The 14,554-nt window shown below is 37.6% G+C and overlaps 1 pseudogene; it reads right to left on the reverse strand.

Annotated features, from left to right (window-relative positions):
• Positions 1-10,985: 10,985 nt before the first annotated feature.
• Positions 10,986-11,571, reverse strand: LOC140523743 (large ribosomal subunit protein eL19-like; annotated as a pseudogene).
• Positions 11,572-14,554: the final 2,983 nt, after the last annotated feature.

Below are 14,554 nucleotides of genomic sequence, written 5' to 3' on the forward strand. Positions count from 1 at the left end.
GGTCAAACTACTGCTAGTTGCAACAACTGAATGTACAAACACCCCATATACACAATATCTTCCTCCCTCCCTTCCTTCCTTCCTTCCTTCCTTCCTTCCTTCCTTCCTTCCTTCCTTCCTTCCTTCCTTCCTTCCTTCCTTCCTTCCTTCTTCCTTTCTTCCTTCCTTCTCTTTCCTTCTCTCTTTCTTTCTCTCCCTCTTTCTTCCTATCCACCTATCTGTCTATCTTTTGAAAGCAAAACACAATTTTTTTTTTCTGATTAGATAAAATCATGCCTCATAAATGTGTTCTTTTTTCTTTTAGCTGTATGTAAAGAAAGAAAGCAGGGTCAAAAGAGTTTAGAAAAGGATAAACTAAAACTTTCACTATGATCAGCTTTAATAATCTAAGTAAGTAGTGTGGAATATTCATACCTGGGACCCAAAAAATTTTATAGTCAGAAGAATGGAGAGGTAAGAAGCTCATTGGTACTTTAATGTTGAGCAAACTCCAGTGATACAAACAGACAATAACTGAAGAACATTTTAGATTTCAATCTGAGATAAAAGGTAAGTTGATAAAGAGAAGAAAATATAACAATGTCAACTTGCACATTATTAATTTTTCATCCTTAAGTTATATTAAAGTATTTATATCATTGCATACTATAGTGGTTTAGATTCAAGTATTCTAATGAAGACATTTGTTTTATTTACAAAACTGGGGATGAAAATGCACTCATGTTCAAGTCAAATGCATCTATATTTTAAGCTGTTGTTGTCATTATTCAGTCTTTTTTTTTTAATAATTTAACATTTATTTTCACACAATTTTGGGTTACAAATTTTCTCCCCTTTTGTCCCCTCCCTCCCCAAACCCGAGCTTTCTAATTGCCCCTGTGACCTATCTGCTCTATCCTCTATCCTCCCTCCCTGCCCTTGTCTCCGTCTTCTCTTTTGTCCTGTAGGACCAGATAGCTTTCTTGACCCCTTAACCTGTATTTCTTGTTACCTAGTGGTAAGAATATTACATTTGGTCCTAACACTTTGAGTTCTAACTTCCTTAGCTCCCTCCCTCTCCACCCCTTCCCCTTGAAAGACAGGCAGTTCAATATAGGCCATATCTGTTTAGTTTTGCAAATGATTTCCATACTAGTTGTGTTGTATAGGACTAACTATATTTCCCTCCATCCTATCCTGTCCCCCTTTACTTCTATTCTCTTATGGTCCTTTCCCTCCCCATGAGTGTTGACCTCGTATTGCATTCTTCTCCCCATGCCCTCCCCTCCATTCTCCCCCCCATCCTACTTGTGCCCCTGTCCCCCACTCTCCTGTATTATGAGATAGGTTTTCCTATCAAAATGAGTGTGCATTATATTCTTTCCTTTAGTGGAATGCGATGAGAGTAGACCTCATGTTTTTCTCTTGCCTCCCCTCTTCATCCCACCACTAATAAGTCTTTTGCTTGCCTCTTTTATGAGAGATAATTTGCCCCATATAACTTCTCCCTTTCTCCTCCCAATATTTCTCTCTCACTGCTTGATTTCATTTTTTTTTTAATATATGATCCGATCCTCTTCAATTCACTCTGTGCACTCTGTCTCTATGTATGTGTGCGTGTGTGCATGTATGTGTGTGTGTACTCCCACCCAGTACCCAGATACTGAAATGTTTCAAGAGTTATAAATATTGTCTTTCCATGTAGGAATGTAAACAGTTCAACTTTAGTAAGTCCCTTGTGATTTCTCTTTGCTGTTCGCCTTTTCATGGTTCTCTTCATTCTTGTGTTAGAAAGTCAAATTTTCTTTCCAGCTCTGGTCTTTTCATCAGGAAAATTTGAAAGTCTTCTATTTCATTGGAAGACCATTTTTTCTCCTGAAGTATTATACTCAGTTTTGCTGGGTAGGTGATTCTTGGCTTCAGTCCTAGTTCCTTTCACTTCTGGAATATCCTATTCCATTCCCTTCTATCCCTCAATGTAGAGGGTGCCAGATTTTGTGCTATCCTGATTGTATTTCCACAATACTTGAATTGTTTCTTTCTAGCTGCTTGCAATATTTTCTCTTTCACCTGGGAATTCTGGAGTTTGGCCACAATGCTCCTAGGAGTTTCTCTTTTTGGATCTCTTTCATGCAGTGTTCTGTGGATTCCTTGAATATTTATTTTGCCTTCTGGTTCTAGAATCTCAGGGCAGTTTTCCTTGATAATTTCATGGAAGATGATGTCTAGGCTCTTTTTGTGATCATGGTTTTCAGGTAGTCCCAGAATTTTTACATTGTCTCTCCTGATTCTATTTTCCAGGTCAGTTGTTTTTCCAATAAGATATTTCACATTATCTTCCATTTTTTGAATCTGCGCGGTATGTTCTGAGATATCTGTCCTTCTCGAAAAGTTCTTAGCATCCATCCGTATCATTCCAGTTTTGAAAGATCTATTTTCTTCAGTGAGCTTTTGAATCTCCTTTTCCATTTGGTTAATTCTGCTTTTGAAAGCATTCTTCTCCTCATTGGCCCCTTGCACCTCCCTTGCCCCTTGAGTTAGGCTAGTTCTCAAGGTGCCAATTTCTTCAAGATTTTTTTGGTTCTCCTTTAGCAGGGAGCTGATCTGCTTTTCATGCTTCTCCCTCATCCCTCTCATTTCCCTTCCCAGTCTTTCCTCCACCTCTCTAACTTGATTTTCAAAATTCCTCTTGAGCTCTTCCATGGCCCGAGCCCATTGGGTGGGCTGGGACACAGAATCCTCGATTTCTGTGTCTTTGCCTGATGGCAAGCATTGTTCCTCCCCATCAGAAAGGAAGGGAGGAAGTGTCTTTTCTCCGGTAAAGTACCCTTCAATAGTTTTATTTCTTTTCCCTTGTCTTGGCATTTTCTCCAACCAGTGGCCTGACCTCTGAATGTTCTCCTCACACCCACCTCGCCTCCTGGTCCTCCCAGCCAGCGTTTGGGGACTGAGATTCAAATGCTGCTTCCCACCTTAGGATTTTTGGTGGGGGCAGGGCTGCTTTTCAGTGTGAGAATTAAGTTCAGGTGGTCAGGGGCAGGGCCGCCTCTCAGACATAGTTCCCTCTGGGGGTTTATGCACAGACCTTCCACAATGGATCCAGGCTCCCGCCCGCTTGGGGAGCCCCCGTCCGCAGCCGCCTCTCAGCCCCCACCTCCCGGGGGAGCCCGAGCCTTGGGGGCACCCCACTCCCCTCTCAACCTGCCAAAGAGACTCTCTCACCGACCCCCGTCAGTCACCTGTTGGTGGGGGGGGCCCGTGCTGCCGCTGAAGATCCCGCCTCCGAAGCCCTCTCAGATCTGTGCCTCTCGGAGCCGTGGCCGCCACTGCCGCCGCCGCAGGTCCGGACTGGGCGCCGAGTCTGCAGCGCGACGGACCTTTTGCGAGAGGTTTGTAGGTCCCTCTGTGGGTGGGGGGACCCGCGTGGCTGCTGGAGATCCCATCCCCGTAGCCCTCTCGGATCTCCTTCCCTCAGTGTCGCGGCCGTGGCAGGGCCACACTCCGCTCCCCGTCCTGGCGCCCAGTCCGCAACGCGAAGGACCCCCCCGCAAGAGGTCCGCAGGTCTCTCTGGAGCAGAAATCTCCCTCGCTGCAATACTCCGTGGTCTCTGGGTGCAGAATTCGCCCTGGCTTGGTCCCCTCTAGCCGTTCTATGGTTTGTGTGTTCGGAGCTGTGTGTATGTGCGTCTTTCTACTTTGCCATCTTGGCTCCGCCCATTATTCAGTCTTTGTGCAACTGTTTATGACCCCATTTGAGAGTTTGTTTGCAAAGGTGCTGGACTGGTTTGCCATTTCCATCTCCAGCTCTCAATTATATCACATTTCTATTATCTCACAGCAGTGAACATATTTTTAAACCCACTTTGTATCAGTATCTTTTGTACAATAACAATAATATTTACATAGTTCCTTAAGGTTTTTGACTCATTTTATAAATATCTCATTTGTTCCTCATAATAGCTCTGGGAAGTAGGTGCTATTTTCCTCATTCTATAGATGAAGAAACTGAGTCACACAAGGGTAGGTGGCTTACTCAGGATCATTCAGTAAGTATCTGAGCCTGGACATGAACCTAAGTCTTCGTGACTCTAGTTTTAGTACTGTGTCTACTGGGCCATTGAACTCAACCTGTCTTCATTTTCCATTACATTCTCTCCCTTTCTTCCAGAGAGCTATCCCATATAACAAAAAATAAAAATTGCAAAAAATTTGCAAAAAATTTGCAAAACTGTATGCAAAACTAACACATCAAAAATGCCTAGCATTTTGTGTAGAGCATAACTTAACACACCTTCCACCTTCACCGTTATAAAGAAAGGAGAGGAATACATTATCATCTCTTGAAAAGACAAACTTAATCATTATGGTTTCATAGCATTGTTTCCATTTTGTTGTTCTTTCCATTTAAATTGTTGCGGTTTTTTCTATATGTTGTTTTCCTGTTTTTCTTGTATTTTTACCCTATTAGTTGTTACTTTTTCCCATGCCTTTCTGAAGTCTTCTTTATTGTTTCTTACAGCAAACTGTATACCATTAATTTTTGTATCATAATTTGCAACCGATAAATAGACATCTACTCTGTTTATAAATCATTGTAGCACTTTACAAAACTTTTAAGAGGAACATTTTGAAAGGTTTATTCTTACATGAGAACAATTTAATTTAATTCAAGAGACATTTATTAGGTAGTTTTGAAATATGAAACATTGTACCAAATTCTTCAAAATAAGTTAAAGTTATTGAGGACAGTATCCCAGTCCTCATGAGACTTACAACCTAATAGAAAATACGACATCATCAGACAGTTAAAATATAAAACAAATATGGTAAGTGAATGAGACATATACAAATGGAGTTCCATAAGGTCCAAGGTGGGAACATGATAACTGGAACGACTTTACACAGTAATGTCCCCTTTGATTTAAGATTTAGAGAACAAACAAAATTCAACATGGAAGCTATGGAAGGTGGTAGGGATGGAATAGATGATAATTTCTGGAATTGGGAATAGAATGAATAAAGAAAAAATTTAAGAATAATTGAAGAAATTACAGTCATTAAATAAGTTATTTTGGTCTTTGAATATTATTAAAGACAGAACTATTGTCCACAGTTGCCTACACATAAGTGGTTCATTCAAAAAATTTGAGAAAAGGGTTCTTAATAGATATTCCATACCTACTATTCATCAAAACTGAAGAAAATGGAATTAACCTTTAAAAATGTAGATTCTGACAGTAGTTATATGTAATGAGATCAGAATTCTGTGGTGACAGGATAAGGTAGGATTCATATTCAGATGTCCTCACTCCAAAGCTAGTTCTCTGTCCTCTCAATTACTCAGAAACACATTGATAAAATCTACCTAATGTGAAAGGAATGATAAACAAATTGTATAGTGTGGCTGAAAGACAGACAGCATGGAGGAGAATAATATAAGACCTGATAGAAAGTAGAAGTTTGTAGAGAGCTTTGAAGGCCAGACAAATTATTTTTTTTACTTAACTTGCCATTTGGAATAATGGATGGAATTGTTATCAGGACCTAGGCTTAAGTAAATAAAACAGAGCAAATTTATTGAAATGGATCAATTTGATAGACCTCAAATTTCACCTCTGATGGTCTTGCTTTGAGATATAATGAATTATAAATTTTCCCAGAAGCCTGTTCTTTGAACATCTCAGCATTTCCTTGCTGTCTCTACTATAGTGCCAAGATAGAACTTACTTTTGAAAAAAAAAAAACAAAACTGTGAGGTAGGTTGAAATTTCTCTTCATTGTATCACTATTCTTACCTCCTTTCATTTGAAAATCCCTCATTTCTAGGTGCCTATTGTTCTTATGTTCCGTATTACTCAGAATCCATAAAGGTTCACTGTCCTCTAACCTATTGTTTTGAGTCCCTTAGGTGACTAAGTAGTTCCAACCATGTAATAAAAGTTGTCAGTGGTTGTTAATGATTGATAAATGGGATGCATATTTTAAAGTTTTCAACAGAATAGAAAATATGGAAATTGTAGGCATGTGTGTAGATCTGTAGGGAGATTATTTTAGGGAGATGGTTGTCCCTTTCTGGTAGCTTTTAAATCACAGTAGTCTCCTTTCTCACTCTATCCACCCACCATTTCCTAAGTGTCTTACATCCATACTCAATAAACTCTATCTGATAGATGCGCAGAAAAGGAATATTCCAGTTTCAAAGTTAACAATGCACAATGATTCCTTTCTGGAAAAACGACCTTTAAAGGAACATCAATTCTGTCTGTCAGTGGTTATAGGCCAAGCAGCATTATTAAAATACATCTTGACCCACTTTTCAAATAGGAAAGCCAGCACTGTGGGAACGCCTCCCTAGTTAAGCTGATCTCAGATAGTTCTTTTAGGAGACAAAGCAGGGGAGGGGGGTGGTGGTGCTAGAAAAACACCTTGAAGGGAGGCTGAGTCAGCCAGTATTCCCACATGTTTTTTATTATTGCTTAGTATGTGAGCACTAGACCAGTTAGCACACTGCACAGTTGGAAGTATGAAACTGAAGACCATTGAAGTCATTTTTTTCACAATGTATCACAATTATCAGAACACCTGTACTGAAGAACTCCAAACTGCTCTACTGTGAAAAGAGTATTCAAGGGCTGAATTTCTCATTTCTGAGGGTTCAGTGAACTGGCCTGCTCAGTGCATATTGGACTACATGAAAGTACACTTGTAGAAACAGATGAAAAGTTTGACAAGGTATACAAAAATCTGACATGGATCAATGGTTCCTTATTTCTCTGCATCCATCACATGTTTTTCTCCATCCTTTGACTCCAGTAAACGTAGTATGGTTATTTATGTAGTTATTTTAGCCAAAGATATTAGAAGGAAGAAGAAAAAATTTGAAAATGCCCCATTTCCCCCTACAATTAGCCACAGCAGGAAAAATTAGGCACAAATGGGTAGAAATGACAAAGACAAAGCATTAGACTGAAAATAAAGGTGAACTCTCCAATTCATAGAACTGTCCAAAGGAGTAACGGACTGCGGACCTATGTTGGAATTAATGACATGGAAATGACTAGAACAGGTGAAATAAAATGAACACTATGGCAATGGTTGAGAGGAGAAAGAAGGGCATAAAATTATTTCAATAGTGGTAGACATAAGCCCAGGACACCTGCTACTGGCAAAGCTGTCATAGGGTGAGAGAAAAGGGAGAAGGAGAGCTGGGCAAGGGAGATCACCTTTTGAGACTACATATTGGTTTCTACTTTTGACTAATTATTCTTGTAAACTTAGTGTTAAGGTCTGCTGTCTTGACACTTGCACCACAATCAGGATAAGTACCCTTCAATTTCAGGTTCCCAGGGCAAACCATTTTAGGTTCCATGAAAGCTGATGGTTTCCCCTGCAGTGAATTGTTGCCCCATACTCACACCTACACCTCCATCCCCCACAAAAAATGACATTTATTTGATAACTTTTCCTTCCCTTCTCCTCTTATGCCATACCTTATCATCTCTTACTCTGTAATCTTTTACTCTGGCCATGGATGGACAGGTATTTCTTCTTGCTATGGATAATGCCCTTATTGCACCATTGATCCTATTCTTTCTCATCATCTGCAAATTTTCCCTGATATCTCCAAAAATCTGTCTTATCTTCAATCTTTCCCTGTTTCTACTTTTGAACCAGCTTTAGAAACACATTTTCTTTATTTCTATAAGAATGAATTATAAAATCTTTTGTTTGAAATTAAAAAATCTTCATGACCTGGTCTATTCTTTAATTCTCAATCTCTCTCTCTCTCTCTCTCTCTCTCTCTCTCTCTCTCTCTCTCTCTCTCTCTCTCTCTCTCTCTCTCTCTCTTACTCTTTCCTACATATCTTATAATCTAAGTACATTATCCAACTTACATTTCCTCTATCACCTATTTTCATATTTCACATTGTCTGTAATCTGTGCTTCATACCCTCTTCCCCTCAGACTTGATTTTTTGTTATTCTGAATTTTTGGAGATTTTATTCAAAGTCCTTCTTCTTTAGGAGGCCTTTTCTAGTCACCATAGCTGCTAATGAAGTGGTTGCTGTTTACCTATCTTTGTATCCACAGTGCTTCTTATTGACTGAATGTTCCTATGCTTTATATTTTTATTAACCCATGTCTTGGAGTTATATAAATTATGTTCCACTTTAGTTTTAATGATTTATTTCAAATGCACTTTAATGATTTTAATTTTATTTGTTGTCACTAAGGATAAGTTTAATATTTCTACTTTTATTTAAACTTCTGAATCATATTTGATAATCACTAAAATTCTATCATACATAACTTTTCTTAAATTCTTTTTATCTTCTTAATTTTTGTGTTCATTTTTAATTTTTTTTTATTTTAAAAGAGCCACCTGACTGCCTCAATTAGTGTACATTTGTTTCTGTTTCTTGTAGTTTTCCATGAGATTTATTTAAATTAATTAGATGTTTTAGAATTCAGCAACCTATACATATGTACATTTGTAAATATATAAACACGTGTTTTGTGTACAAATATAAAATAACTATTTTCACTTCAAGCATAATGGTGTTTTCTTGTTTATCTCTTTTATCCATAATCTATTTGTACTATTGACTTGTCTTAGTGCTTCCCCTACTTTTGAAATTCATGTGAGGCATAATGCACTCTGTTGCAATGCCTAATTTTAAACATTTTTGAATCTTTGCAACTTGATACCTTGCAGAAACCTTATGCTGGAATCCTGCTTTCTAATTCATTATATTACTTCTCTTCTATTTCATGGTAAATTCATTCCATCAATATTCATAGTTATAATTATTAATTGCATTCTCCTTCCGCAGCATGTTTAAGTGTTTTTGTTTCTCTTTCCTCCAGCCATCACTCACCACAACAAAAAAAAAGATGGAGAGAAATTAAAGGAAAGAGATTAACACAAATAATCTCTGATTTATTCTGGTCCCAGTCCTTGACTCTTGCTTTCTTTACTCATATTTTCTCCTTCATTTCCTATTTTATAATAATTGGTCCAATATAACTTTTATTTCATAGACATTTCTTCTTTAACTATGCACTTTCTCTTTAACTGCTGACACTTTTTCTTATCTCCATCTCCATCTCTTTCCTAGGGGAATTTAGCATAATTCGAAAGCCAAATCTTCATTCATGTGCTCAACCTTCTTTTTCCAAGCTCTTCTAAAAATAATATTTTGAGATTCCCATTCCCCTTAATCACTCCTTCATATTTAGAGATCTTTTTCTTTTTTTCTGGAACATTCCAACATGGGAAATAATAAATTCTCCCCTCTCCTCCCACACTCATGCCTTGCACTTTACCAATTATATTCTCTCTCTCTCACCAAGACAGAGCTGGAGATACTGAGAGACTACTTATCATTTATTAACTATAATATTACCAAGGAAAATGGGGAGATGGGAATATCTCATAAGAACACATCCTCTTTCTTTAGTTGAAGATATCAATCTTCATTCCATCCACATAGGACATCCTTCTCTGATCCTCTTCCACTATACGTAAGCATATAGCCTCAACATAAAACTGAACATTTCTTGAAAACCTCTAAGATTCTAAACTTTGAAATTAAAGCCTTTAACTACAATATTTTAAGACGTTTTAAGATTTGAGGGAACAATATTTTCAGCTTCTTAAATATTTCTCTGTAACATCAAGGCCCCTGAAATACAAAGAAGGACTTGCTGTATAGGTTCTTAGATCTAAAAAGGAAAGCAACATTTGAGGCATCAACAATCTACTTTAATCAAACACTTATATTATTCACCTAGTTCAGAGGAAAAAATCGGCACTCTGAACTTCAGAGAAAATACAGAGAAATAAAAATCAACAGACAAGGCTTCCAACTGTCTGACCATAATCCATACATACATAGTTACCAGGGAGAGAAGCACCAATATCTGGTTTTTCAAAGCCCGAGAACTGCTTCACAGCTACCCACAGTTTCATCTGTCCAAACAAACACTTCCAATGAGTTAGCCCTAGAACAAAACTTCACCTCAGAGTATTTATACACTTTTCAGAGCCTGAGGGCAAGACCCTGTGACCCAGTGCCTCAACAGAAATTAACAAAAGATATTGAGGCCTATTAATGAGTGAGAAGATCTTTAATTCTTCCTCCCACCCACCATTAACATTAAATTACCATTATAATCTCTCACAAAAATCTGGCTCTATTTCCCCTAATGATGTCATCTAGACCCTTGATTATGCTCTAATCACTAAATCCATCATCCTCTAAGTTATGTAAACTACCCTCAGCTCTGAATTCATGGTATGCCAATCTAATATTTCATTAGCCACTATTTTATAATTTCTCACTCACCTGACCTTCTTCTGTACCTTTCCCACTAATTCTCATCCCTAGGTAACAATTCACTTCTTGCTTTGTAGTGATGAGCATACCTAGAGAAAGTCATGAAATTGCTTGTTTTATGCAGTATAGATACCTCCTTTAAAACCTCAACTGAATATTCACTACTGTTTGACATTCCTTCCCACTAACTCTTCATGTCATTTTGGGGCTCATTTCCTGTTGTTCTGATTTGTCTCTTGCTACTGGACTCAGACAGTTCTAAAGAAGAAAGTGAGGCTGATGATGTTCCAGTTCATTTGCAAGTCATAGTATCATCTTCCTGATGTCATGGTTATGGTCCACTTGAAGCATGAAGGAAAAACAACAAACTGTGAGTAGCCCAAGCTGCCCCACTGGAGACCCAATTGGTCAATTCCTGTTGGTTGCCTCTCATCTCCTCTCCTTCCTGCTCTCCTTTCTCTCCCTCAGTCCACAGGAAGTATCATGCCCTTATCTGTGGGTACTCTGCCCAAAGGAATATCAATTTTGATGGCTGAAACCTGGAGAGATTTTTCTTTTTTTTAATTTTTAATTTTTTTAATTTACTTTTTTTTTGACTGACAGTCTCTCAAGTTTTCTTATGTAAGTCAAATAGAAGGATACCATGTACAGAGGAGATGGGGAGGATCATTTCTTAGTATCCTCCTCCTTGCCCAAAGTCTTGATGATCTCCTCTTTCTTAGCCTGTAGATGTTCTTCCTGGTGCTTTTGTGCTTCCTTAGTCTTGGACTGATGAGCTTCAGCCTGATCAGTCAAGAGCTTCTTCCATACCTTGTCTGCTTTCAGTTTATGAATGTGTTCCAAGAGGATTCACTTATTATTGAACACATTTCTCTTCACCTTCAAGTACAGACTGTGGTACATGTGGTCAATCTTTTTGGATTCATGATATCTTTGGAGCAGATGGTGCAGAATCCTCATTTGCCTCATCCAGCTCACCTTCTCAGGCATACAAGCATTGGTAGTACCCTTTCTGTTACCAATACCCATGTGCCTTCCCTTCTGTTGAGTTAGTATTTTTCCAGCATCTGACACAAGAGTGCACAGTAACAAGCTTCTGAATGATAAACCCATCTTTAATCAGCTTCCTGATCTGCTGACAGGAATTGACATTGGCAATTTCATTGGTTTCATTGAGGTCAAGCCATACTTTCTTCTTTTCATATCTAAGGACCCTAGAGGCAATCCTCTTGTGAAGACTGAGCATACTCATGGCTGTAGGTGCAGGGTGGAAAAGGAAAGGAGTGAGCAGATTTCTTTCTTAAAGACCATGCCTTAAATCCAATTCACTTTAGCTCCCATTGGTTGGTGAACAATAGGTCCCAGACTAAACACCACATAGTGATCATTTTGGGGGCTCTGATGGCTCAGAATGAATGTAAATAGTAAATTTTCTGTTTTGGCCAGAAACCCTGAGGGTCTTTCCCTCCCAGATTGATTTTTATTAGACAGAAGGGATCTTTCCTTTTCTCATCTCTTAAAAAAAGTTCATCAGCTGCTTTTCATGAGGCCAAAGACTTATGGTTGGAAGAGATGAAAGTGAAAAGTATTAGGGGAGGAGAAGTTCCATACTTTGCCATTGTCTTTCCTAAAATCAGTGTGGCAATCACATTCTTTTCTGTCATGAATTTCTTTCCTTTTGATAGTTTTACTTATTTTCGAACACTTCTTTGTACATTTGCAAGATTTTATTTTTGGCCAGAAGTTAGCCATCTTTCTAGAAGTCTGCAAATGTTTTTTAAAAAGTATTTTAAATTTGTGGATTAATTTCTCCTCCATCCACATCAATCTCTTCAGAAAACTTTATTTTCAGTCATTAAATCATGTCAAACTCTTTATGACCACATGGACCATAGCAACTAGGTCTTTCTATATTCCACTCTCTTGAAGTTTTTCCAAGTTCATGTTGACTGTTTCTATAATACTATCTCTACATTTAATCCTCGTCATCCCCTTTTCCTTTTGCTTTCCATCTTTCCCAACCATGGGGTCTTTTCCAGTGAGTCCTGATTTCTTATTATGTAGACAAAATATTTAAACTTGAGCTTCAGTATTTGATCTTCCAATGAATAGCCTTAATTAATTTCTTTAAGTATTGACTGTCCAAAGTCTTCTCCAGCAACACTGTTAACAAGCATCAATTCTACACCTCTCAAAGTCAAACATACCGGAAAAAAACATAGCTTTGACTATGTAGGTCTTTGTTGGAAAGGTGCTGTCTCTGCTTTTTTAGTATACTATTCAGATTTGGCATCACTTTCTTTTCAATGAGCAAGTGTCTTTTAATTTCATGGCTGAAGTTTCCAACTGCAGTGATCATAGAGCCTAAGAATATAAAATGACACTTTTTTCATTTCTTCTCCCTCTATTTGCCAGGAAGTGATGGGATCAGTTGTTAAGATCATTTTTTTAATGCTAAGCTTCAAGCAAGACTTTACATTCTTTTTTTCACCTTCATCAAGAGGTTTCTTAATTTCTCTTTACTGTCTCCCCAAAGGGTCATATCATCTACATATCTGAGATTGCTGATATTTTCCCCAGTAACCTTAATTTCAGCTTTCGGTTCATTCAGGCTGACATTTTGCATGATGTTCTCTGCATATAAGTTAGATGAATATGGCGACAACATACAGCCTTTTCATATACCTTGTCCAATCTTAAACCAATCAATTTTTACATTCTGAGTTCTAACTGGTTCTTCTTGGCCCACCTGCCATTTCTGCAGGAGACAAGATCTATTATTACCATCACTTTGAGAACTTGTCACATTTTGTTGTGATTCACACAGTCAAAGCCTTTAGTGTAATCAATAAAACAGAAGCAAAGGTTTTTCTGGCAGTGCTTTGTTTCTCCATAATCCAGCAAACCTTGGCAATTTGGTCTCTAGTTACTCTGCTTCTTCAAAAAATAGACTGCAATTCTGATAATTCTTAGTTCACATTGTGCTGAAGCAGAATCTTAAACTACCTTGTTGGTATATGAAATGAAGACAATTATTTGGTGATTTGAGCATTCCTTGTCATTGCCTGTCTTTAAGATTGAAACATAAACTGATCTCTTCCAATTCAGTGGCTACTGTTGAATTTTCTAAATTTGCTGGCAACTATCAGTGCTTTTTGATGTCATATGATATAGTAGAAATTATGCTACATGTCTAAATTAGAATATGATCAAATCCCAACTTTACTATGTTCTAGTTCTATGACCTGTGAGAAGTTAGTTTATGTTCCTGCAGGACAGTTTCTCATTTGTAACCTGAGGGTCTGGAGCAATTGGACTCTAAGCAATTTTCCAACTTTTAAAATAAACGTTAACATAATTGTTTCTCATTCTTGAGCTCTTCCAAGTACTATGAGACTGACTTCCTCTGTAGAATTTTAATCTACAGAATTTTCTCTCTCATTCCTCTGATCATATTGTAATCTAATTTCTACAAATTTACAAAAATGTAGTTCTATGAATGGATTGACTTTTTTTCTTTATCATTTCCTCTATCACCAGAAGCATTTCTACTTGTTAGGGAGAATCAAATCCACACAATTTGACTGAATTAGTTCCCCCACTTTCTGAAGACTAAAATTATTACTAACATAAGAGAATAAATTATTTTTTAAGTTTAATAATATTTTGTTTTCCCCTAGTTACATGTCAAGAAATTTTTAGCATTCATTTTTATGAGATTTTCAGTTCCAGATTTCTCTTCCTCCCTCTCTCCCTGTTGCTGATACTGTGCATAATGTTTTCCTGGTTCTGTTCATTTTATTTTCATCAGTTCATACAAGTCTTTCCACGATTTTCTGAAATATGCCTGTTCATCATCTATTTTTACACAATAGTATTCCATTACTTCTACATGCCATAGCTTGTTCAGTTATTCCACAACTGATAAGCATCCCCTCAATTTTCAATATTTTGCTACCACAAAAAGGATTTCTATAAATATTTTGCCTTTTACCTTTTAGTTCCTTTTACCTTTTTGATAATCTCTTTGGGGTACAGATCTACTAGTGCTATTGCTAGATGAAAAAGTACACATATACAATTAGTTTGCCCTTTGACCATAGTACCAAATTGATCCCCAGAATGGTTGCATCAGTTCAAAACTCCACCAACAATGCATCAATGTCCCAATTTTACAACATCCTCTCCGACGTTTGTCATTTTCCTTTATTGTCATATTAGCCAACGTTGATGTG

The sequence above is a fragment of the Notamacropus eugenii genome, chromosome 2, assembly GCF_028372415.1.
Source record: "Notamacropus eugenii isolate mMacEug1 chromosome 2, mMacEug1.pri_v2, whole genome shotgun sequence".
NCBI lineage: Eukaryota > Metazoa > Chordata > Mammalia > Diprotodontia > Macropodidae > Notamacropus > Notamacropus eugenii.